The sequence below is a fragment of the Lissotriton helveticus genome, chromosome 10 (assembly GCF_964261635.1).
Source record: "Lissotriton helveticus chromosome 10, aLisHel1.1, whole genome shotgun sequence".
NCBI classification, from domain to species: domain Eukaryota; kingdom Metazoa; phylum Chordata; class Amphibia; order Caudata; family Salamandridae; genus Lissotriton; species Lissotriton helveticus.
The window spans coordinates 1,085,293,262-1,085,320,695 of NC_136071.1; positions in this window are offsets into that span (position 1 = coordinate 1,085,293,262).

Sequence of the window (27,434 nt, forward strand, 5' to 3'; positions counted from 1 at the left end):
ACCCAGATCGCCTTAAACTTCATCTGATCTAATCTTGGGGTCCTTAAAAGTGTCCCAGTGACTAGGCGCTTCTGTAAACTAAAGGTTCTCTTGCACAGTAGCCATATGCCTCCTTGCTACTCGTTTCACGGTTCCCACAGAAGCATAAGTTTCCTATAGAGAGGAGCCATTTCAGAAATCAACCGGCAGATGCAATCCATGCCGGTCTATAGCTTCCCATCACTGTTTTGGCCTCTATTCACTCAAACTGGAAGTGGCTATTCATGGCCAGCCATGGCATGGTTAAATTACTTTTGGCTATCTATAAAGTTCATTAGACACAGTCCTTTGGTACCGCCCGCCCAGGTGGCACTACCACAATATCAAGTTTTAAATAGAGACCCTACTGAAATATTGTGAGGAAAGTATATATTGTAAATAACTATCTACTATTATTAATTTCACTTCTACACACCCTCACATGATTTTCCATGTCCAGTCTCAGATGGAGTAAAAACTTTTACTATGTGTTCACATTCTGTGGATCATTTTAGTGAAAGCAGGAGTGTCTGTGGCCTGAGAGAACAAACATATACCATATAAAAAGACAGAATAAACATGACTGTGTCAGCTACAAAATACTGTAACAAAGAAGATGGGCTGCGTGCTCAATCGATCACATCTATTTTGCAAGGATAGCAGTGCCTATCAACAATTAGTTATCAGCTGTAGGGGCACTGGGACCAGCTCCACACGCCCAGTGGAGATTATAGGACTCCTGCCATCAGAAAGGAAGAGTGACTGTGCACATTTTCTTTTTGTTTTTCAGGGAACTGGATTATAAGTGAATGGAAATGCTCCTTGCATCAGCTTGATATGTAAGTTTATATTTTTACTTTAAGAATCTGTGAGCACAGAGGAAAGGACTGGACCAGATACAGAGTGACGGCAGAAGGACTGACTGTCTCTCCTGTAAGAGTAACAAACACAGTCCAGGACTAAGGAAATAACTGATGTTACTTTGACTTATTCAGCCATGTACCATGGGCTTAGCTGCTCCCATGCACGTCAATTAACCAACATTTAAGGTGTAGCGGAAGTGACATCACACCCCCTCTGACTTTCACTCACACACATACGTACACATGCACACATTCACGCTTACACACACACTCTCACATAAACACACTCTCACCCGGAGCCGCACAGAACATACATTTAGCAACATTTTTGACTTCCCTCAGCTGTCAGGGAGGGTCGTATTTCAGATAATTAAACTCCTTTTTTATTACACTAATAGGGAAAAATATAATATAAATATTATCCACTATTAGTGTAATTAAATACTTGTCAAAATACACAGAGAGTGCATCCCCAAATGACGTCTATAAGGATGAGCTGCTACTGTGTTCATGACACTGGTTTGCCACCTCTGAGAGCAAGGGTGGCAAACAGGGCTGGATTGGGAACCGAAAGCGGCCCTGGCAAACTGCTGGGGGGGGGGGGGTGGGTGGTGGTGCGGCTGAGCTGTTTGCCAGGGCCAGTTTCGGACGATTTTGTCACAGGGGGCTGACATTGCCGGCCATTGCTAACAAAAACAGCCCCCAGGGGCCCAAAACCGCCCCCCACTCTTGTGGCCCACCAGGGAAACGGGTGCCCGCTAAGGCCAGTCCAGCCCTGGTCACAAAAGTAGTGCCAGGGGCTGCACAGAGCATGCCTGCAGGGCTGGTCGCTCCATACACCACGCAGCTCCCCCCGTGAGTGCCGGGACCCCTGACCCCTCCGCTGCTGCCTCGCACAGCTGTGTGCCTGGATTGCTGTTCTGCCGGTTCTTTGTCAGTCTGTGTACTTTTTCCTTAGCCTGTGCCCCTGCTTTTGTATTTGTTGTGCCTCCTGTGCCCCTGTATTTGCGCCGTCCTAGTGTCCTTTTCCCGCAGCTTCTCCCCCTCCCCGCTCCCCGCCGCTGCTCCCCTGCGGCCGCCCCTTTTCTCTTTTGTAACCCGCCCATTGGCCACCCCGCTCCCGCCTCCCAGCTGCTCCTCCCTCCCACTTGGCCATTTATGGAGGGCGCCGCGCGGTGGTGAGCTGTGACCTTTGCCCCTGCCTGCAGGGCCGGTCGCTCCACACACCTTGTAGCTCCCCCCGTGAGTGCCGGGACCCCTGACCCCTCCGCTGCTGCCTCGCACAGCTGTGTGCCTGGATTGCTGTTCTGCCGGTTCTTTGTCGGTCTGTGTACTTTTTTCCTTAGCCTGTGCCCCTGCTTTTGTATTTGTTGTGCCTCCTGTGCCCCTGTATTTGCGCCGTCCTAGTGTCCTTTTCCAGCCGCTTCTCCCCCTCCGCTGCTCCCCTGCGGCCCGCCCCTTTTCTCTTTTGTAACCCGCCCATTGGCCACCACGCTCCCGCCTCCCAGCTGCTCCTCCCTCCCACTTCCCCATTTATGGAGGGCGCCGCGCGGGAGCGCAGCGGACTTGCGCAGCGGGTGCGCCGATTGTGCGCTGAAGGCGCGCCAAATGGCAAGCCCGTCTGCGCCCGTCTGCGCCTGTCCCGCGCCCAGCGCCAGAACGCCTGGTCCCTGCAGAGGTCAGCCCACCCGCCGGACGTACGATGCCGCCACCCTCAACGCACTCGACACCGGCCGGATCCACGGCTGCTACTGAGCAACCCCGAGATGCACCCACGGACCCTTCACCTGCCAATCCTGCAACTTCTCCTGCATCCGGACCCGCGCCGTGCCCGCCAAGCCGAGCACCAGCAGCAACCACCTGAAGTGCATCCTGCTCAACACCCGCTCCATCCACAGACACGCCGTGGAACTCTGGAACCTGCTCGATACCACATCTCCAGACGTCGCCTTCCTCACGGAAACCTGGATGAACGCCTCCTCAGCGCCTGACATCGCCATCGCCATCCCGGACGGATACAAGATCACCCGGAGGGACCACGTCAACCAGACAGGAGGGGGCATCGCCATCGTCCACAAGAACACCATCCGCATCACGACCAACTCCGATGACACCCTCACAGCCGGCGAACACCTGCACTTCCAGATACACACCGACCCTAAGACCACACTCAGAGGCACCCTCATTTACAGACCACCAGGACCTCACACACAATTCAGCAAAGACATTGCAGACTTCATCAGCCCACACGCCCTCTCCTCCGCTGACTACATCCTCCTAGGGGACCTCAACTTCCACCTGGAGAACAACAATGACAGCAACACCACCACCCTGCTGGACAACCTCGCCAACCTCGGACTCAAGCAACTGGTGAACACCCCCACCCACTACGCCGGCCACACGCTTGACCCAGTCTTCTCCTCCAGCAAGTTCATCTCCTTCAGCCACTCCACCGGACTCCACTGGACAGACCACAGCTGCATCCACTTCAGCTTCAGAAGGACCACGACTCACCATCACCCACAACAGGTTCCCCACAGGAGCTGGAACAAGATCACCACTGACCAGCTCACCACAGCCCTGAACCAGAATCCTCCCGCCGGCTCAACAGACCAAAACCAAGCAGCCAACAACCTCACACAGTGGATCACCAACTGCGCTGATGACCTCGCACCCCTGAAAAACCATCCCAACAGGCCCGGTAGCAAGAAAGCTTCCTGGTTCAACGACGATCTCAAGAACTCCAAGAAGAACTGCCGCACCCTCGAGAAAGCCTGGCGCAAAGACCCTACTACAGACAACATGACTGCCCTCAAGCACGCCACCCGCAAACACCACCAACTGATCCACACCACCAAGAAGACAGCATTCAAGGAACGACTAGACAACAACTCACACAACAGCAAGGAACTCTTCAGCATCGTCAAAGAGCTCTCCAACCCCGGCGCCGGAACCAACGACATTACCCCCTCGCAAGAACTCTGCGACTCACTCGCCTCATTCTTCCACAGCAAGATCGCCGACATACACAACAGCTTCGGCGCATAGACCACGCACCCAACCACCGAACCAACGCCCCCCACCACCACCCTCCGCGCCTGGACCCCGGTCAGCACCGAAGACACCATCCACACGATGAACACCATCCACTCCGGATCACCAACCGACCCATTCCCCCACCACATCTTCAACAAGGCCGACACCATCATCACACCCCAACTCTGGGACATCATCAACTGCTCCTTCAACACCCCCACCTTCCCGGGGAGCTGGAAGCATGCCGAACTCAGCGCCCTCCTGAAGAAACCATCAGCAGACCCCACCGACCTCAAGAACTACCGCCCATCTCGCTCCTCCCCTTTCCTGCCAAAGTCATCAAGAAGACCGTCAACAGACAGCTTGCCGCCTTCCTCGAGTCGAACGGATCCCTCGACTGCTCGCAGTCCAGCTTCCGAGCCAACCACAGCACCGAGAACGCCCTCATCGCAGCCACTGATGATATCCGAGCCCTGCTCGACAACGGGGAAACAGCGGCCCTCATCCTCCTGGACCTCTCCGCAGCGTTCGACACTGTCTGCCACTGCACCCTAGTGCAGCTCCTCAGCAACATCGGAATCCAAGAGAAGGCACTAGAATGGATCATCTCGTTCCTCACAGGCAGAACCCAGAGAGTCCGCCTCCCCCCGTTCAGATCTGAGGCCACCGAAGTCATCTGCGGCGTACGACAAGGATCATCACTCAGCCCCACCCTCTTCAACGCCTACATGAGCCCCCTCGCGGCAATCTCACGCCAACACAACCTCAACATCATCTCCTACGCCGACAACACCCAGCTGATCCTCTCCCTCACCAACGACCCAGCCACCGCCAGAACCAACCTACACTAAGGGATGAAAGACGTAGCCGAGTGGATGATGAACAGCCGCCTGAAACTGAACACAGACAAGACGGAAGTCCTCATCCTTGGAACATCACCCTCTACCTGTGACGACTCCTGGTGGCCCCCGGCCCTGGGCAATGCACCCAAACCGACGGACCACGCAAGCAACCTGGGATTCATCCTGGACTCCTCCCTCTTGATGACCAGACAAGTCAACGCCGTCTCTTCATCATGTTTCAACATCCTATGCATGCTCCGAACGATCTTCCGATGGATCCCCACCGAAACCAGGAAGACGGTCACCCAGGCACTCGTCACCAGCCGACTGGACTACGGAAACACCCTCTACACCGGAACCACAGCCAAACTACAGAATAGACTCCAACGCATCCAGACCGCACGACTCATCCTGGACATCCCCCGCCACAGCCACATCTCCGGACACCTGAAAGCCCTGCACTGGCTCCCCGTCAACAAGAGAATCACGTTCTGACTCCTCACCCACGCACACAAGGCGCTCCACGACCTGGGCCCCAGGTACCTCAACGACCGCCTGACCTTCTACACTCCCACCCGCCAGATACAATCGACCAGCCACGCCCTCGCCGCCATTCCACGCATCCGAAGAGCCACCATGGGAGGAAGATCCTTCTCCTACCTGGCAGCCAAGACGTGGAACTCCCTCCCCATCCACCTCCGTCAGACCCAAGACCACCTCTCCTTCAGGAAGCAACTCAAGACCTGGCTGTTCGAGCAGTAGCAGACCCCCCTCCCCCAAAGCGCCTTGAGACCCTCCGGGTGAGTAGCGCGCTATACAAATTTCTTGATTGATTGATTGATTGCCAGGGGTCGCAGGAGCCACGTCCATGGCTGCACTAGGTCACAAATGACCCAGGAGCCTGTGATCGCTCTCAAACTATATCTGAGGAGCGTCCTCTGTAGCACTTTGAGAGTAAGCACTACTTTCTACCGGGCTCTTCCGCTTCCGCATTTTGGTCACATCAGCCCTTCCTATTCTGACCTTCAACACAGTCGCTAGCTCCTTGTGAGGGGACCATATCTAGTCAATCTCGATTTCAATGTGATATTACAAAAGCAGCCAGTGAGACTGAACCACGTCAACAATTGCACTACAGAGACACCTTCTCTCATATGATAGTGGAAAATTATGAACAGGCTCCTGACCTTCTGCAACCTACATAATAAAAGTACTGACATTACCCAACTGGCTAATAGGTATAATGCCAAAAGAAACCATGCAAAAATGCACAGATTGTGTCTATATACATGCAGATCAACAACAACACAAGAACATCCGTTTTCACAAAACTTCTAATGCATCCTCCGGCCTCGGTGCTGCATGGGAGCACGAGGCTGGCCCTTTGGAGTAGAGAGAATGGACAAATATGTACCCCAGTGAAACAGCTGTCTGAGCGTAATGTAGACTAATAATCTTCAGTTACTGGCAAAGGGTGCATTTTAGATGTAAATCGTTGTGGTTGATGCTGAAAAATTCAACCAAACTGGATTTTCAATTGTCACATTATGGGAGGAAATTTTCTACACATAAAATGGGGGTACAATGTGGGTAAAGGATGGTGGTTTAAAGAGGTGAGGTGGCCCCTCCACCTTACCTCGAAGCTGGGCTAATGGAAAGGGGCGACCACTCGGTCCCCCCGAACGTATGGTGGAGTACCCCGATCCCCCCGGGAAACCGTTTTTGGGCGGGAGGCGTGGCTTGGCTGGTATGCCCGTAGTGGCGTAGCCGGGGCGCGCCTTTTCCCGCCCAAGAGGGGTTGTCCTAGACACCTACACCGTTCGAACCGCCCCGTAGGCGTGTTGGGGAAGGCCCACGCCCTCCCGAAGAAGGATAAAAGGAGCATCTTGCCAAGGAAGCATCCTCTTGTTCCTGTGCTTGGAAGCTGCACCTCCTCGTTGCTCGTGAGCCCGAGACGGAACAAGGAGCCAATTTTGAGAACTTGTAATTTTGTGTTTCTCTTTCAGTGAGTCCGAAGCTTTGGATCCAGGACCTCGTTTGAATATCCGCGATACGATGCCTGGCAAGAAGGTTGGAAAGAAGGTTGGGACTGAACAACTGCTTCGCACTCTGGTAAAGGATATGGCGGACATGAAGAAGCAGATGGCGGCAATGAATGGTAGACCGAAGAAGACCATCGGGCCAGCATTTCCAGGAATAGTCCCTGCCGGGAGAGGTAAAAGGGTCAGGAGTAGGGCGGCAGGTGGGGAGGCCCCGGTTCTCGAGTCACCACCGGCGAGCCCGGTCGGTCCAGTGGGGGCCCCAGTTCCGATCCCGAACGCGGGACAGCCGATCCCTGTGGTAGTTACGCCCGTGAGTGAGGGGGATATGCCTCCCGAACTGGCCGCTCAGTTGGCAGCATGGTTGGGCAAAAACAACGAGAGTGCTCCGGCACCAAGAGACACGGCGGCAGAGGCCAGATTGATAATGAAGCAGTTGCGGCAATCGAGAGATGCTGCGAAGGCACCTTGTCCTCTTGTTTCCCCGCAGGTTCCCTCGGATAAACCGGCACCGGTCGTTGGAACAACAGCTGCAACAGATACGGCTCATGGTTCTGGTAAGCAGCCGTTGCCGATAGCGGGGGAGGGATCGTTACCCTCTAGGAGGGAAAAAGTTGTTCAGCATATCCCGATGGATGTGAAAGAGAGGATTTGGGCCGATAAATATGTGAACATGTTTTCGTTGTTGACCGATCATTATGAGATAGAACACGTTAAAAATCAGAAGGAGTTGTTGCATCCGAGTGTATGGCGTGCAAAAATGGCGGGTTTCAGGGTGGAGGAAACAATCGCTAATTGGGCCAGGGCGTTCGGTATGTTTACTGCAATCATGGGGGAACGAAGGCCTGAAGTATTGTCAGAATTGGCCTGTTATCAGACACGTATTATGGAATTTTTTGAAGCATATGAAGGTAATCAATGGATGGGTTATGATAACAAATTTCGTAAGGCCAAGGAGCACGACTCATCCCTGACGTGGGATTGTTTCGACTCCATTTCCTGGCAGAAGCACGTTATGCCGAACACGGCGAGGTCGTCTTCTTTTGGCGGGAATGGCGCAGAGCCTCCCCGCCATTACTTGGCGGCGCCCTTTCGGGCAGGCGCCAATGGGGATCAGCACAACAAGAATAATGGGAACTCAGGTAAAAAAGGGGTGTGTTGGAGCTTTAACAGAGGCAAGTGCACTAGGCCACAAGGAACATGCAAGTTAAGGCATGAGTGTGCAGGGTGTGGACAGTCCTCACACCCCGAAAGTTCGTGCAGAACAAAGAATGGTGAGACAGGAGGTAGAGGGGGGGCCAAACAGGTCTAACATCGCCCGAGGGGCACAGTTACCTACTCCTGTTGACATCATGGCATTGATCCCTTGGCTGAACCGATACCCAGACCATGTCTCCGCTGGGGTGTTGCAAAACGGTTTCTCATATGGTTTCCGCATCCCGGCGGGGGGTTTACGGGGGGAAGCACAGTGTAAGAATCAACTATCTGTGCAGCGAAACACGACGGTGGTGCAGGCAAAAATTGCAAAAGAAGTGACCCGAGGTCGGGTTGCGGGGCCGTATGTGCACCCGCCTGTTGTTAATTTTGTATGTTCACCGTTGGGAGTAGTCCCCAAGAAGGACCCAGGTGAGTTTCGGTTGATCCATAATTTGTCCGCTCCTAGGGGTCTTTCGGTGAACGATGCGATTGACCCGGGACTGTGTTCGGTGCGGTACGCATCCTTTGATGAGGCCGTCGCCATGTTGAATCGCTTAGGGCCCGGGGCGCTGATGGCTAAATCAGATATTGAGTCAGCGTTCCGGTTGCTCCCGGTACACCCACAGGATCAGCACCTCTTAGGTTTTGTGTTCCAAGGACGTTATTACATGGATAAATGTATGCCGATGGGTTGCTCCATTTCTTGTGCATATTTTCAGAAGTTCAGTACCTTTTTGCAATGAGCGTTCACTAGAGCCACGGGCCTCACACAGGTAATGCACTACCTTGATGATTTTCTGTTTCTGGGGGCAGCCGGGGGCACGGAATGTGAACAGGCTTTGATGGAATTCTGTAATCTCATGAAAAGTTTTGGTGTGCCATTGGCACCGGGCAAGACAGTGGGGCCATCTACGTCTCTCGAGTTTCTTGGAATTGAGCTTGATTCAGTAGAGGGGTGCTTCCGTCTGCCCAAGGAGAAGGTAATGAAGTTTAAGGCCGCACTGAAAGTATGCATTGGCGAGAGAAAAGTAACTCTCCATCAGCTGCAACAGGTTGTGGGTCAGCTTAACTTTGCCCTCAGAGTGATACCGATGGCCCGCCCCTTTTCCCGCTCTATCGCACAAGCCATGGTGGGCCTCAAGGAAGGACACCACCGCACAAGACTGTCAGCCGAGGTGCGCCAGGACATGCGCATATGGTTGGCATTTCTGGTGGATTTCAACGGTCGTGTCGTGTGGAACAAGCCAGCAGTTTCCTCCGAGGAGCTGGGGTTGTGGACTGACTCGGCAGGGAGTGTGGGTTTTGGTGCCATCTTTGGTGAGAAATGGTCAGCACAAACATGGCCGGCGTGGTGGCACGATAGTGGGCTCACAGGTAACATCGGGTTCCTTGAGCTGTTCCCCATTCTGGTGGCCTTGAAAACATGGCCAGAGGGGTTGCATGATCGTGCTGTGGTGTTCTGGTCTGATAATATGACTGTTGTTAAATGTATCAATAATCAGGCAGCACGCTGCAAATGGATTTTGAGATTGCTGAAAGAAATTGTCCTGCTATGTATGAGACTAAATGTCCACTTTAGGGCAAGACACGTGCCGGGAGTACTGAACCAGGCAGCTGATGCACTCTCTCGTTCCCATATGCAGGCCTTCAGGGGTTTTTTGCCCTCAGCGGACGTGGTGGCGGCATCATTTCCCGAAGCTCTCTGGTCTCTCGGTGCCCCGGATTACAAAACCTTGTGGGAGAGAGTTTAGCACCCAGGACAAGGAAGGCATATGAAGGAGCGTTCCGTTCATATTGGTCATTTTTGGGTTCAACGGGGGGGAGCATTGGGGACAGGAGGAGTCTGTTCTGCAATTTCTGGTAGCACTACATCAGGCAGGCCGATCACTGGCAACAGCCAACAGGCACAGGGCCGCCATTGCCTTCATGGCACAGGCGCATGGCATCCAGGACCCCACATCGTCCTTTCTCGTGAAAAGGGCGTTGCGTGGGTGGCAACGCCTTGAGGGTCGGAGAGTGGATGGAAGGCACCCGATAGATCTGGCAAGGTTGTCCCTGTTAATGTCCGTACTCCCTGCGACTTGTTCATCTCAATCAGAGACGGTGCTGTTCCGGGCCGCTTTTGCATTAGCATTCCATGGGGCTATGCGGGTGAGCGAGCTGGTAGCAAGGAATAAGTGGGATACGGGGGGAGGTCTGTGTCGAGACCACATTCAGATCAAGGGTGACACAATGGTGGTCACAATAGCCAGTTCCAAGACCGATCAGGAAGCCATCGGGGACAGTGTGGTAATCCAGCGGATCCCGGAGTCTCCCATGTGCCCGGTAAAATGCGTGGAGGAGTATTTAGCGCAGAGGGCGGCATCATGGGGGGGGAGTTTGTTGAGACACACCGATGCCACCCCACTGACGAGGTTTCAGTTTCAGCGGGTGTTAACAATGGCAATCGCGACAGCGGGCTTGGACCCGAGCGATTTTGGGACCCATTCCTTCCGGATAGGGGCTGCTACGGAGGCTACAGCCAGGGGTCTGAGTGTTGAAAAAGTGAAACAATTGGGGCGTTGGTCCTCGAATTGCTATAAGAGGTATGTGCGGTTGCACATGTTGTGAAGCCTATGTCATGCACTCACGCTTCTTGTTTTTTGTTTGATTTTCAGTTGCACGAGCAGGCCTTGCGGGGCGGTCAGTGCTGTTGACCCGACACCTGGGGACCAGCGGTCAAAGATCACCGGCTGAGGAAAGAGTGGTGTGGGTCGTTGGCCACTCATACGTGAGGCGCGCCGCGGATGTATTCAAAGCAGGTGACATGATTCACGTTGCGGGGGAATACGGGTACAGGGTGACCTTCCACGGAAGGGGCGGGCTCTGTATTGACCAGTTTCAAGGTTTTATGGAGGGTTTGTTAGGGCGGACAAGGTCACCGCCGTCTGTAATCATAGTACATCTTGGGGGCAATGATTTGGTGACCATTGGTCGACGAGTACTTCTTGAGTTAATCTTGGCCTCTGTAAGCTGGTTGGCAAGGAGGGTTCCGGGGTGCACGATCGCATGGTCACACATGATTCCTCGGAAGGTGTGGCGGGGGCCCTCTCTGTGTCAGCTTTGAATCACTCGGTAAAGAAGGTTAATAGCAAATTAGGTAGATTGTTTTGCACAGGAAAATTGCATTGTGTACCACATGGATGTATCCGGGGGGACCATATGTATCTGGAGGATGGGGTCCATTTGTCCCGGGAAGGAAATGTCTTACTCATAGGGGACTTCCTAGCTTGGTTAAAAAGTTTGAGTAGCCATGACCTATAGTAGGAGTTTTTGGGGGGTCCGGATAGCCGGTCAACTATCCGGCCTGTGGCGGTAAGGTCATGATCGGTGAGCAGTAATTGGAAGATCCCTAGAGGTGGGGCGCCACCCATTATGGATGGGAGCGCCCGGGGTGAGGCGGCCATTGGCCCCTCACACGGGGAGGCGGTACCCTCTAAGGATGGGGACGCCGAAAGGGAAGGCGGTCATCGGCCCCTCCCTGGGGAGGAGGGGCTACGGGCCCCTCCAGGGAATTTCCCGGGGCCAGGACATCCGCGACGGCGGATGTGGTAAGCAGTGTGGGGTGGGAGGGGGGTCTACGCTACCTTCTAGACACCTCACACGAGTCCTCGGACGACCACCAAGATGGCGCCGAGTAAATATGGGGCCCCCGTTAAGACAAGGGAAATTGGAAGTTGGCACAGAGGTACAGTCCTCTGTGCGCCCGCCCCTCACAAGTGAGGGGGGGAGTTATGGTATTAGGGATCTGACACCGGTTACGACCTTGCCGTTGGCCCGTAATGCTAGGATGTACAATTTGATTTTGAGAAAATGCATCGTAATGGGTAAATGAAATTGTACATGATATGAAACTGTTAATTTAATGTTTTAATTTTTGTTTGATATTTTAATAAATACGGCCGGTGAGGGTAACTCCCTCACCGCCTTCCAAAAGCTCAAGAACCGTTTCCGTCTTCCCATTCTTGGGGATTGTGTTGGGAGGGGGTGACGGGTATCCCGCCCATATGGAAAGGGGCGACCACTCGGTCCCCCCGAACGTATGGTGGAGTACCCCGATCCCCCCGGGAAACCGTTTTTGGGCGGGAGGCGTGGCTTGGCTGGTATGCCCGTAGTGGCGTAGCCGGGGCGCGCCTTTTCCCGCCCAAGAGGGGTTGTCCTAGACACCTACAACGTTCGAACCGCCCCGTAGGCGTGTTGGGGAAGGCCCACGCCCTCCCGAAGAAGGATAAAAGGAGCATCTTGCCAAGGAAGCATCCTCTTGTTCCTGTGCTTGGAAGCTGCACCTCCTCGTTGCTCGTGAGCCCGAGACGTAACAAGGAGCCAATTTTGACCCACCCACCAGCCCCTGATGACAGCGATTTGTATTGCAATAAAGTCAATTGACATGGATATTATCTCTTCTCAGGTTGTTTCGAAAAAGTTGGGATGGTCGTGATATGACAATAAAATGGTTGTTCTTTTCTAGGCGAAGTATCACAGCTAAGTGTAAAAACTGTTATGGCATAGTTAGAGGTTTATGTTTTAAAATGCCCAGTATAACTGTTATTCTCTTTAGTTTAAAAACTGTCGTATTTATTTTTTGGTCGGGCGGTAAGGTCATGATCGGTGAGCAGTAATTGGAAGATCCCTAGGGGTGGGGCGCCACCCATTATGGATGGGAGCGCCCGGGGTGAGGCGGCCATTGGCCCCTCACACGGGGAGGCGGTACCCTCTAAGGATGGGGACGCCGAAAGGGAAGGCGGTCATCGGCCCCTCCCTGGGGAGGAGGGGCTACGGGCCCCTCCTGGGAATTTACCGGGGCCAGGACATCCGCGACGGCGGATGTGGTAAGCAGTGTGGGGTGGGAGGGGGGTCTACGCTACCTTCTAGACACCTCACACGAGTCCTCGGACGACCACCAAGATGGCGCCGAGTAAATATGGGGCCCCCGTTAAGACAAGGGAAATTGGAAGTTGGCACAGAGGTACAGTCCTCTGTGCGCCCGCCCCTCACAAGTGAGGGGGGAGTTATGGTATTAGGGATATGACACCGGTTACGACCTTGCCGTTGGCCCGTAATGCTAGGATGTACAATTTGATTTTGAGAAAATGCATCGTAATGGGTAAATGAAATTGTACATGATATGAAACTGTTAATTTAATGTTTTAATTTTTGTTTCATATTTTAATAAATACGGCAGGTGAGGGTAACTCCCTCACCGCCTTCCAAAAGCTCAAGAACCGTTTCCGTCTTCCCATTCTTGGGGATTGTGTTGGGAGGGGGTGACGGGTATCCCGCCCATATGGCTATTCTAGATCATTTGAATGCCAACAGATATACCAGCTCTCTTCTTAACTCACGCCTCGGTCTGGTTCAATAGGAACTCCTCAGGACTCAAAATGCTTGGCTATTTGATCAATGTTCGCCAGGCTATTGGAAAACATAATGTGGGTAAAAGCCACATATTCCCTAACTGCTGTTGTCCATGAGCCAATTGATAGCACAAAGAGGTGCCACACAATACTTCAAGATGTTAGATTAGGGCTTAAGGGATCTCTAGACAATGCGACATTAGTTTACATAATTACAACATGGGTTTTGTGAGGTTGGAAGTTCAGCCCCAGCGGAAGGAAGGACCGAGACAGTGGGGCTGGTATAACCTTCACTTTATTTAACAAATAATATGGGTCTTAGGGAGAGCCGGACAGCTAGCCTCCGTGTCGCAGTCCAGGATGCCTCACCGCCTCACGTCCTCCCACCATGCCTTTCGGCGGGTTACGTGACTGCCGGGAGGCTAGACCACTACACTACACATCTTCCCCCTTATAGTGGTGGACATAACAGTAACTGTGGCCCACAGATGTGGGAGAACAAGAGAGAGAGAGAGAGAGAGAGAGAGAAGATTCACAACTGAAAGTCACTGAGGTGTTTCGGTAGCTTCACAGGATGGCCCTTACGGGTTATTTATTTATTTATATTTATAAAGCGCACTACCACCTCGAGAGGCACGCTGGAGAACCCAAATGAAAGGTGTAATTAGTTGCAGACTACAGATTAAGCCCGGTTGGGAAAGAGCAAGGTTTTTAACTGTCTTCTGAAAGTGAGAAGGCAGTTGACCTTCCTCAAATCAATAGGCAGAAAGTTCCAGAGCTTGGCCGCAGCCACGCTAAACGACCTGCCACCTGCTCTGGATCTTCTGAATCTCGGTACAGTCACCATCCTAGCCGAAGCGGAGCGTAGATTGCGGACCGGCACATGACATGAGAATTTCCTTTGAAAGCAAGCCAGGCCTAACCCATGTATGGCTTTAAAGGTCAGACAAAGTGACTTAAACATCGCCCGTTGTCTCAGAGGGAGCCAGTGCAACTGAGCCAGGGCCCCTGAAGAGGAGGGTCTGGTTGGCCAATCTAAGGCGAGTTTGGCAGCTGCCGACTGGAGTCTCTGGAGTCTATCCAGGAGATAGCTGGGAGACTCCAGCGGCAGGGCGTTACAGTAGTCTATCCTACTGAGCACGGTGCAACGCACCACCTCTATCCTTGCCAGGGACGGTAGCAGGGGTAAGATTTTTTTCATGAGGCGAAGGATGGCCATACAACTGGCTACCACCTTAGAGACCTGAGCCTCCAAGGAGAGGTCACTATTGAACATCACACCCAGATTCCAGACTGCCTTCACAGGCTGGATCTGGGGTGAGAAATCCTTCGGCCAGAAAGTACTAGGTAGAGCAGAATGTATCCTAGGCCTAGGGCAATAAAGCACTTCAGTCTTCACTATATTGAATTGCAGGGAATTGGATTTCAGCCATTCTGCAGTGGCTCTCATACAGTTGTGGAATTCATCCCAGGAGGTGGAGTCACTCCCCTCCCATGACAGGATCAGCTGCGTGTCGTCCGCATAATTAACAGTTTTGATCTTAAACTGCTTGATGATTGCTATTAGGGGCTTCATATAAACATTAAAGAGTATTGGGCTGACAGCCGATCCTTGAGGGACACCATGCGAGATGGTAGATGTTAGAAGCTGCTGTCTCTAGTTGGCAGAGGTATACACTTCTGACAAATAGGGACACACCTTTTCTAGTCAGGGCAAGGGGATCACACACTTAGATAACCCCTGCTCACCCCCTTGGTAGCTTGGCAAAGCAGACAGGCTTATCTCAGAGGCAGTGCGTTAAGCATTTATGACCACATACAGTAATAAAGTGAATACACTACAAATTGACACAACACAGTAGTATTATAAAAATAAGGATGTTTATATAAGGCTTAGCACAAGACCAAATAACGACAAAAATATACCACAATCCTAATAAATACTCTTGGAAGGAAAAATAATAGTTCAAGTACGGTTTCTTCTTAGCACAAAGTCTTTAGTAACAAAAGCACTCTTCTTCTTTAAATCAAAGTTCTTGGAAACAATGTAACCCCCACAGGAGTCACACGACGTCGAGGCAAAGTTAATCCAAAGGTTAGGCGTCGACTGCGAGGAGCGCTACGTCGAGCCCGGAGTCGCACAGACCCCCGCAACACAGTACCTTGGAAAAGTGAAGCACACGATGATCAGCGGCGTTGGAGATGTCCGGCGTCGCGTCTTCGGCGTCGATCGGGCCTCGGAGTCGGGGCGATCTGCAGCGGCGTCGACAGATGTCAGACAGGAGCAGCGCTCACGAGGCGAAGCAGGATACGGCGTCGTCGTCGATGTCGATGATGATGTTGCAAGAGTGAGCAGCGCTCACGGCGTCGAGAGGGCTCGGTGTCGAGGCGTCAGTAGCGGCGTCGCTACTAGCGTCGATCGGGCCCGGCGGCCGGCGTCGAAGGTGCAGGACACGGGAGCTGCACTCACGATGTCGAGCTGGATTCGGCGGCTTCCGTCGGCGTCGAGATTGCTGGATTCTTCAGAGGTGCTGGATTTTCAGGTTCCAGCAACAAGCACTTTCAGCAAATAAATGAAGTCATTTGGCCCTGTGACTTCAACAGGAGGCTGGCACTCTTCCAGCCCTTGGAGATTTCCTTTGCAAAGCTTGAGAGTACACACTCAGTTCCTCTCTCCTAGTTCCTTGGCAAAAATAAAGAAGCAACTGCAGGATTCCCCCAACAAACAGCACACTGGCAGAAGGGGTAGGCAAGTCCTTGGATCAGCAGGCTTCTTGTCCTTGGTTCAGGTTTCCTTGTCAGAAGTGATCTAAATTCTCAGTTCAGGGGTCCTTCTCTTATACCCCTTTTTGGCTATTGATCCCTTTGTCCATGCAAGGGAATTTCCCCCCATCCTGGGTTTGTTGTGGGTGTTGCCAGGCCGAGACACCTGGCCTATTCACTTTGCAGGGCAGAGTCTTCAGACGCCCAGCAGGAGTGGAGCCAGCATTGTCACTGGCAGGGGCAGGGCCATCAGTCGCCTGGTAGGAGGTGGGGCCAGGATCGTCCCTGGCAGGCACAGAGCCATCAGTCGCCTGGCAGGAGGTGGAACCAGCATTGTGTCAGGCAGGGCAGGCTATCAGGAGCTACTCTTCCCCTACTCTCAATGCAAATGCCCCACTCACCCCACACTGACTCATTCAGACTTCTGGAGCCACCCAGCTCCTGTCACACGCACACCAAACCAGCAGAGACCAGTAGACAGTCAGGCAAGAAAATAGCCACTTTCTAAAAGTGCTATTTTCAAACACAGAGTCCAAAAACCATCCACCCAAACGGATGCGTTATTAAACCCTGAGTTCAGGGATACCAAACTCGGCATTGCACCATGCTCCCAGAGATCGCTAGGATTATATCTTTAATAATCCTGGCAGCCCATTCTAACTCATGGAGAGCAGGTTACCTTACAATAGTGAAATACGAATATGGCTGTAATTCCCTATTAGGACATGCCAACTTTGTCAGGTTTGTCCTACCTTATGCTTACAATGCACCCTGCCCGTGGGCCTACCATAGGGGTGACTAACATGAAGTTAAGGGAAGGTTTCGGGACTGGCAAGTAGGTGTACTTGCGCAGCCCGCGTGACAGTCAGACTGCACATAGGTCTAGCAATGGCAGACCTTTAGACACATTTTACTAGGCTGCTTTTGTGGGTGGCACAACACGTGCTGCAAGCCCACTAGCAGCATTTGTATTTACAAGCCCTGGCACTCCTGGTGCACACTACTGGGGACTGACAGTAAACCAAATAAGCCAAACATGGAATCCAATTAATACATCAATTTCACAAAGGGAGCACTTGCACTGTGGCACTGATCAGCAGTGGCACAGTGCCCAAAGCAATATACCAGCAAAAACATCGTAAACAGAGGAGGCAAACAGAAAAAATGGAGGAGAGACTCATGCCAATGATGCCAGGTCTAACACGTGTCCCCTTCAGCTGAAATGTGGGGAGAACTACCCTACCCTAGGGAGTCCTCATCACTCGGGCAGAAAAATCTGGACAGACCATCAGCATTGGCGTGATCTGTACCAGGGCGGTGTTCCACCGTGAAGTCCATCCCCTGAAGGGAAATGGACCACCTCAACAGCTTGGGATTCTCACCCCTCATCTACATCAACCATCTGAGGGGCCTGTGGTCTGTCTGAACCCGGAAGTGAATCCCAAACAGGTAGGGTCTTAGCTTCTTCAGCGCCCAGACCACAGCAAATGCTTCTCTCTCTATCGCACTCCACCTCCATTCCCTGGGAAGTAACCTCCTACTAATTAAGGCTACAGGTAAGTCTCGGCCCTCTTCATTCACCTGAGCTAGAACAGCCCCCACACCATGCTCTGAAGCGTCTATCTGGACAACAAATTCTTTAGAAAAGTCGGGTGCCTGGAGTATAGGTGCTGTGCACATGGCAGTTTTCAGGGTGTCAAAGGCCGTCTGACAGGCGTCAGTCCAGATCATAAGTCTTGGCTGCTTCCTGGAAGTCAGCAAAGTCAAGTGGTGCATAATGTTACCATAATCCTTGACAAACCTCCTGTAGTAAATCGTGAGACCTAAGAAGGCTCTCACCTGAGTCTGGGTTTTGGGCGGTGCCCAAGCCAGGATGGTATCAATCTTGGGTTGCAGGGGGGCCACCTTGCCGCTCCCTACTAGGTGCCCCAAGTACACCACTGAACCCTGCCCAATCTGGCACTTACTGGCTTTGATTGTGAGGCCTGCTCTGCGCAGGGCCAACAACACTTCCTGGAGGTGGCGCAAGTGTTCCTCCCAGCTGGCGCTGAACACTGCTATGTCGTCCAGGTAGGCGGCACTGAAATCCTCCAGTCCAGCCAAGACTTGGTTGACCAACCTCTGGAAGGTGGCAGGGGCATTCTTCATGCCAAAGGGTATAACCCGGAACTGGTAGTGCCCATCTGGTGTGGAGAATGCTGACCTCTCTTTTGCCCCATCAGTCAAGGCGATCTGCCAGTACCCAGACGTTAGATCAAACGTACTAGGGTACCGGGCAGTCCCCAACCGATTTATGAGCTCATCAGCTCTGGGGATGGGGGGCGCGTCAGTCTTGGTGACTGAATTGAGTCCTCTGTAATCCACACAGAACCGAAGTTCTGGTGAAGCACCAGGCGCTGCAGCCTTCGGGACCAAGACCACTGGGCTGGCCCAAGGACTGCTAGAGGACTCAACCACCCCTAAGGCAAACATTTTGGAGACCTCCTCCTTGATGTATGCTCTGACCTTGTCAGTCACTCTGTAGGCCTTGTGCTTTACAGGAGTGTTGTCCCCGGTGTCCACATCATGGACACACCACTGAGTGACACCAGGAATCAAGGAGAACAGATCAGGGAATTGTCCCAACAGTTGGCGACAATCTTGCTGCTGTTCAGGGGTCAGTGTGTCAGAGAGGACAACACCATCCACTGACCCATCTTGCTCTTTTGCATACAGGAGGTCAGGAAGAGGCTCACTCTCCTCCTCCATTCCAGCATCTGTAGCTAGGAGCATGCCCACTTCCGACCTTTCTAAGTGGGGCTTTAAACGGTTGACATGCAGGACCCGCAAGGGGTTCCTGGGAGACTTCAAGTCCACCATGTAGGTGACATCACTCTTTTTCTCCACAACCTCAAATGGTCCAGTCCACCTGTCCTTGAGCGCACAAGGTTCCACAGGGGACATGACCCAAACTTTCTGTCCAGGCTGAAGCTCCACCAGAGTGGCATTCCGGTCGTACCACCGCTTCATCTCTTCCTGGCTGGCCTCCAGATTTGCCTGAGCAAGATCTCTGAAGCGCCTAGTCTGGTTCCTAAAGGCCAGCATGTAACTGTATACATCCTGGGGAGGTTTCCTGGGAGATTGCTCCCAGCCTTCTTTGACCAGACTCAAAGGTCCTCTTACCGGGTGTCCATACAAAAGCTCAAATGGGCTGAACCCTAGAGACTTCTGTGGCACCTCACGGTAAGCAAACAGCAGGCATGGCAAGAGGACATCCCATTTACGCCTCATTGGTTCTTCAAGACCCATAATCATGCCTTTAAGGGTACGGTTGAATCTCTCAACCAACCCATTACCTTGAGGGTGGTAAGGAGTGGTGAACTTGTAGGTTACCCCACACTCCTTCCACAGAGACTTCATATAATTGGAAATGAAGTTGGTGCCCCGGTCTGACACCACCTCTCTGGGGAACCCATTCGGGAAAAAACACCCATCAAAGCCCGTCCCACCACAGGGGCCGTCACTGTTCTGAGAGGGATGGCTTCAGGGTACCGTGCGGCATGGTCCACCAAGACCAGGATGAACCTGTTGCCCATGGCTGTCTTGGGGTCCAGGGGCCCAACAATGTCAATCCCCACCCGGTCAAAGGGGGTACTAACCACAGGAAAAGGTTGGAGGGGAGCCTTCTGCTTCCGCCCGCTTTTCCCACTTGCCTGGCAAGTTTGACAGGTTTTGCAATGGATATCTGTATCCCTTCTCATCTGAGGCCAATAAAAATGGGTGACAAGCCTGTCATAGGTCTTGTCTTGCCCCAGATGTCCAGCTAACGGAATGTCATGAGCCAAACCCAGTAGGAAGGCTCTGAAGCGCTGGGGTACCACCAGCACACGGGCTGACCCAGGCTCAGCAGCCTTAGGCTCGCTATACAGGAGGTCGTTCTCCCAGTAGACCAAATGTGAGCATGACTGATCACCTGTTTTTTGGGCTGAGGCCTGCTGCCTCATACCCACAAGAGAAGGGCACACTTTCTGTTCTGCACAAAACTCTTCCCTGGAGGGACCACCATCCTGCTGCCAGTGGGTCAGCACGGGCAGGTCTCGCAGTTCAGCAACTTGTTCACCTGTGGGTTCCAGGGCATCCCCCTCAGGGTCTGCCTCTTCCTGGACCACGGGAACTATGGGGGCCGGTTTCCAGCGCCTCCTGCCACTTCTCTTCACAGCTGGGTCCTGGGCCATACTTTCAGGCTCCGGGACCCCATCAACACCCTTACTCGCTGTCATCGATTGAGTGGTTGCACACACCCACTCTGGCACGACCAACATTTTCAAATCTGTCTTCCTCTCCACCCTAGTCCAGGGGGAGTTCTCCAAATCATTGCCCAAGAGACAATCTACTGGCATGGCGGGCCTTACAGCAACCCTAAGAGTACCCGAACCCCCCCCCCATTCAAAGGGAACCTGAGCTACCTCACACTCTCTCTGGGAGTTGTCAGCAGCTATCACGGGGTAGAATGCATGAGGGACCACCTGCTCTCTGGACACCAAGTGACACTTGACAGCTGTCACACTCGCTCCGGTGTCTCTGAGAGCTTCCACCCTATGGCCATTAATGGTCACCCACTGCCTATATTTCTTAGTGTTACTAGGCAGAGGGGGTGGAGGGACCATTTCCATGTCTCCTAAAGAGACCAGGGACATCTCTGCGGGACCCTCCCCACCAGGGGCAACCATCTCCTCCCCTCCCAGGGCTACACTTGCCAACTGACGGGGGGTGCACATGGTGGTGCATTAGAGTTCTTCAGGGGACACTGAGGATCATAAAAACGGTGTCCCACCTGCTTACAAGCGTAGGTCTAGCAATGGCAGACCTTTAGACACATTTTACTAGGCTGCTTTTGTGGGTGGCACAACACGTGCTGTGAGCCCACTAGCAGCATTTGTATTTACAAGCCCTGGCACTCCTGGTGCACGCTACTGGGGACTGACAGTAAACCAAATAAGCCAAAAATGGAATCCAATCAATACATACATTTCACATAGGGAGCACTTGCACTGTGGCACTGATCAGCAGTGGCACAGTGCCCAAAGCAATATACCAGCAAAAACATCATAAACAGAGGAGGCAAACAGAAAAAATGGAGGAGAGACTCATGCCAATGATGCCAGGTCTAACAGTAGATAAGGCGGATTGAAAGGGAGGGAGAGACACAGCCTGTTCCCAACCCTGGAGGAAGGACTCAAACCATCCAAGGGCTTTCCCTGCAACTCCCACCTCTCTCTCCCTGTCCAGCAAAATGTCATGGTTCACCGTATCAAAGGCGGCAGACAGGTCAAGCAGGATCAGAACCCCCGCCTGTCCCCTGTCTGCCTGCCAGCGTAGTTCATCCAACACGGTCACAAGGGCCGTCTCGGTACCGTGTGCTGGACGGAAGCCAAATTGAACGTCCTCCAAGAGCTTGTGATGTTCAAGATGCCTGGAAAGGGTGCCTGCCAACACCCGCTCTACAATTTTTGCAGGATATGGTAGGAGCGAGATTGGCCTAAAATTCTTTAGGAAATCCGGATCAAGGGAGGGCTTTTTCAGTAGGGGGGTAACCACCGCTTGTTTCCACCGAGGTGGAACCGCTCCCGTAGCAAGCGACTGGTTGCACACCCGCCGCAGCGCAGGGAAGAGCTCAGACTCGTACTTTTTCCAGATTTTTAAAGGTAACAGGTCGAGCGGAGACCCGGATGTAATGTCAGAGGCCGCTTCCCTGAACTTCTCTACAGACAACTGAGGAAAGACTGTAAGAGGTTCAACTCCTTCCTGTACATAGGCAGCACCGGGGGTCGGCAGGCTATCATAATCAACTTTTTCCAAAGATTGTTGCTGCTCCAACCCCAGGTCATCAATAATCAACCTGATTTTCTCCTGGAAAAACCTTGCTAGGTTGTCACAGAGTTCCTGAGAGGGAGGGAAGTCGTTCTTGACACACTCTGGGCTGGTGAGACTATTCAGGATGTTAAATATACTACGAGAACTGCTTGGTGCGTCGAGAATCACCCGTGCAAAGTGTTCTACCTTCGCTGTGTGAATCTCCTTCTTATAGGCCCCTCGCTTGGCTTTCCAAGCTAGCCTGTCCCTGTCCCGATATGCATGCCTCCACCTTCTTTCTGCTGGGTGTGCGTTCCTGTCCCTTGTTCTCTGCTTCTGCAGGATCTGTCTGACCTCGTGCCCTCCTCCTGGTCCCTCCGGAAGGCATTGGTTGTCTCGCAGAGAATGCCCCCCTCATCTGCGTCCTGGCTGGATGGAAACGGCGCCAGCTGTCTGGGTGAATGTCCCTTTGCATTGGCTGCAGTATCGGCTGCCTTTGCGGGGTCCGTAGATGGTGCCACCGCTCCCATGACGCTGGGGCTTTTGTCTAGATCACTGTTGTTCATGCCCCACTGCAGGATCGTGTTGCACTTGGACATTCTGGATTGTGACCAAACCTTGCCATCGATCAACAAGGCAGAGAGGGTGTATGCTTCTACCACCTGCTGGGGATCACTAAATTTGCTGTCTCCTTTGAGTCCTGGTTGGCCATTTTTGACTCGGACCCAGTCACCCTCCACCAGTGAGGCTACACGCACACTGTTCCTTTTGTCGTAATGTGCCCTGTAGATGCTTTGTGCTTTCTCTATGTTGCTGCGGACAATGTCCAGGGACCATTTGCTCTGGAGTTTTAATGGTCATCCATGCTGTGTTGTCTCTAGTGAAAGGTTCTCTGCCTCTTAGGATCTTAAACAAGCTGTAGCCTGTCAAGGTGGGTGTGATGCAGTAGGCCCATACTGTGTTTCTGACTTTGGACTCCCAGTTCTTACCGGCACTGATGGCTGCCTGGATCGAACCCATGATCACCCGGTTGAAGAAACTGAAATCTTCATTCTCAGGGGTACTTGATAACAAAGAACTTGGCACAGAAGCTGAAATATGAAAAGACATCTTTATTAAACTTAATTAAGTGAGGCTACGTCACACAGAAGCCGTAGCAACTGAATGAGGCAGTCTAAAGAGTACAGAACACAGAGGCCTTTTATATGCTTAGGGTTACAAACTCAGCATAAAAGAAAGGGGCAGTCCTAGCTTTTGCAAGCATGCAAAATACCTAATATGGACATACAAGATCTGCCAAATATTAGCGAATAGGCAAACATTCAAAACAAGGCATCATGTAACCAGAACATTCCCCTTGAGTCGTGCTTTTGCCCAACCCGATAAGTTAATCAATTACACCACCTATAGGTCAGTCAGTAATGGCAGGACATGTCTGTATGCTTCAAAAGAAAGGCTGTGCAATAGTAAAACACAGGGAGAGAATAGCGAAGGCCAAAAGATAAGATACGACAAGAGAAGAATACTAAAGGCTAACAGATAGTTGATACAGGGATTAGGTGGTCCAGACAAGAATTAGTTAGGCCAGCTGGTGTCTGAGATGGGTTTCAAAAGAAGGACAGAGGGGGTTTTCAACACGTTGCAGTCCAAAGGGCAAAAACACTTTGTGAATCATGCAGCCTGTGTAAATGCAACATAAAATGATGATAAATGTAAAATGGAATCAAAATTAAGGAACCTCAGCCCCTCCTTTTGCCATTACACAGGCAAATCCTAATTCATTGCTAGGTGAGCATTCTACTCATTTCATGAAGGCAGCTATATGTAAGCTATCAGCAGGAATACAAAGAGAACAAAGCATTCAACATTTAGATAGCAGAAGAAAGTAATGCCCACTATTACAAACAGGATTATTATTATTTTTCACAACCCTAGGCAAAAGCAAATCCTAAAATTATTTAGCAAACATTTTCAGGGCTCTTATGTATGTCAGTGACTATTGACAATGCCAGTAAAACAATAAGAATCAGTCTCCTAACACCCATTCTATGCAATCGCACGGGGAATACCCAGAGTCCGTCCAAGCCTCTCTGGCAGGCTTCTATTGTCCATCAAATCCGCTTCTGTTGTTTTCTTCCACATGGGCCTCTTCATTCAGGCCTTTCATAAAAATAGTTCTTCTCAGTATCCGTTGGAGTGCCCTCCTGGCAGAAACTCACAGCTCACTTTGAAAGTCTCGATGTCTCAATGCAGTGCACCAATATATTTCCTGTGCTGCAGGCACTACAGATATTGTGCTCTTCGTTAGTCATGGGCACAGATCATCTCATGCAGACCCAAGAACTATTAATCAGGAAAGAGCAACAGACTTTCACACTCAGCAACACTTTCAGGCTCCAACACTCGGATTTCAGTGTCAGAGGATGCTCGGGCTGCTCTTTCATTTAAACATAGGTACCACAATGTAGTGACTTTTGCCAATCTTGGATCCTCCGGTGCACTGCCTTTCCGTTGGAGCAAAGAAAAGGGGTGTGTGGCCAAAACTCAGGCCAAGGGGCTCAAGGGACTGCACACTGTCAGAGGTTACCAGCACATGACAGGTGGAAAACTGAAGCCTCAAAACAACAGGAATCCTTCTCTTTCGCTCTTTTGCACTGAAATTCTGGTTCTGTGATGTCCAATGCCGTCTGATGGAGCAAGTTTGATGCTTTAGAGATACCATTGATGGCGCGCTGGCGATCTCTGTCCAGCCTTGCTGCTTTCTGGGTGCTGGGACTGTCACTGATGGGAATTAGCTTTACATCAAAGTTCCGCAGGTTATTATGACTTAATCCCGCAGAACCTAGTGACGTAGGAAATGGGACACAGTTGTTAGTTTCCTTCCATTTAGTACAACAACAGTTTATTGTTTTTAACAAGAGGATTGCAAGCAGGTGGCCTGCAATCTGCGAGGGAGTGGCCATACGCCATGAGACAATTCTGGTCTAGAACACACCGTCATTCTCAAAGGCAATACAAAGACAAAGGCAGTAGGCAAAACAGTGCCTCTAGCCTCTTCAACTGGTTTTCCATGTGAGAGCATATCCTCTACCATCTAAGGGTAGATAGCGACATAGGAATTCTATCTGAATGGATGTCCTCACGCATGGTGACATTGTCTAATGGGGTAAACATATTTTTTTTCTCAATGATTAAGTCTAGGTGTTCCTAAATTCCTTATCTAGAACATCTCAAAAGAAAAATCGCATAATACAGATTATCAGGGACATGTAGATACCTCCCTTTTAATAACTGTGCATCAGGTGCACTATGCAATACACAGGTTAATGATCAAAATGTGGAAACAAAAGACAAGAACTAGAGAGTCCTAATATTTCCATGATTTAGAACCCATCTGATCCCACCAAAAATTAAAGAAGCAGGAATAAAGGGTAAAAAATTCAAATTAAAATAGTCATTGAAAATTTGTCATGTTCAAAAAAATAAATGTAAGGTATCTCATATCGAGGTGGAAAACTTGTCTCACTATAGTATTGAGTCAGTTAACCAGTCCATCACTACCATGACGGTCAGACTGGAAAACATTGAAGTAGGCCTAAAGAAAATTCTTAAAAAACAATCTGGTCATACAAAAGAGAATTATACATAATATGGGGGTCTCTGGTACATTACTGCAATCTGGAAGTGTGAATGTAATACAATAATAATAATAAAAGAAGGCTAACTGGTGAAAGGAATATGGAAAAGGGAAAATGGGACTAGGACACAGCTAAAATCCCCAAATATTATCAGGGGAGAAGCGGCGAAAGAAAAATCTATAGGAAGAACAAGAAATTACTTGGGTGATAGTCAGGCATGTGACACATCACCAAGAGTATGGGTGATACACAAAAAATCAAAATAGTTCACAAATGTTAGCTCCACCGCTGGCCGCTACACCATATACGGTAATCTCAGCTAATGTTCCAGTTCCTTTTTCAGGGAAAAAAAATGAAACCTTGTTTCCTTTATGGTACAAAGCCATACACTATTTTAGGAAGCAGAACAAAACTGACTAATGTAATATAGAAATTAGGTCACCATGTACAAGAGTCACAGATCTATAATTCATCCTTACGTCCAATCAGGATACATAAATCTAGGGCTGCCTGTTCCTTAAGGGAAGGGGGCAGTAACGTGACTAACTGTAGGTGACACACTTCGATCCTGTATATCTCTTTTATTTTACTTCAATACTATATAGCCAAAATAGACAAGCACTGCTGAAGTGTTGTCTGTCTTGCTCACAGGATGAAAAAATATCATATCTGTGAAATTTAGTATCAGCGCAAATTCACCCAACTGTTGTGCAGCGATATACATCGTCATGTAGAACCCTTCACAACACAGGTGAACTTGTAATAGTATCTAAAGCAACAACATAAAACAAAAACATGCATAAAATAAAAAACGCACAAAACGGACATGTCAAGCCATCGGATATACTTGCTGTATATCAAGCACAAAAAACATAGACAAAACAATAGCATATGTGAATGAGCGGTGACGTACACACTTCAAGTTATGTACTTTATGCACTGTGAACCTGCAGCCCAAAACCCAATATTCAGGCCTGCTTAATTTGTCAGGTTTAAAATCAAAATTACACTTTTTTTTTACACACTTTCTTTTACTTTCCTCACACTTTCTTTTACTTTCCTTACCCTCCTTTTGGCAGCTGATCACTAGTCAGTCATGATCGGCTGGCAATACAATCTACTGTGTAGTTTCTGACATACATGACCATCAAGAACAATTCATGATAGGACCAAATACACAAACACGAAAACCACCTGAACATTCCTTTCCAAAGGAGTTACGCAAAAACACATCTCTTTTCAACCAACCAAACTCACGTGTCTTGTCAGCCTTAAAATCACCCAGAACAATCCATGAATGATCTGTGGGCAAAAGCAAAAAAAAAATACACAACACACAAAAGAGAGACATTTCTCATAACAAACAAATATCCTTTATAACTTTTAATCAGAAGACACAATATGATACACATTAACAAACACAAAAATAAATTTCCATTACTTAACTGTTACCATCTTGTCAGTCAGCTTGCAACATTAAGCCATTTTACCTTTTCTAAAAGTAAAATTGTTTCACTGACACTCCATGTTAGCTTCGCTCCACAATTTCCACTGTGAAAAATAATTCTTAATTTGCAAATCGTTCTCACTTAGGCATTCAGCCTTCAAAATCTTAATAAAGAGCTTCCTCTTATTTTCTGTGTAAGACTTAATGCAATACCTCATTTTCTGTCAAATAAAAGCAACTAGCAGACATTATATTTTCAGAGCAGAAATACAAATGTATCTTTTCTGCAGAGCATTTAGCATGATGTTGGGACTTACAATAAAAAAAAAACCTTTTTCATATTTTCCCTTTGGAATTAAGTTCTTT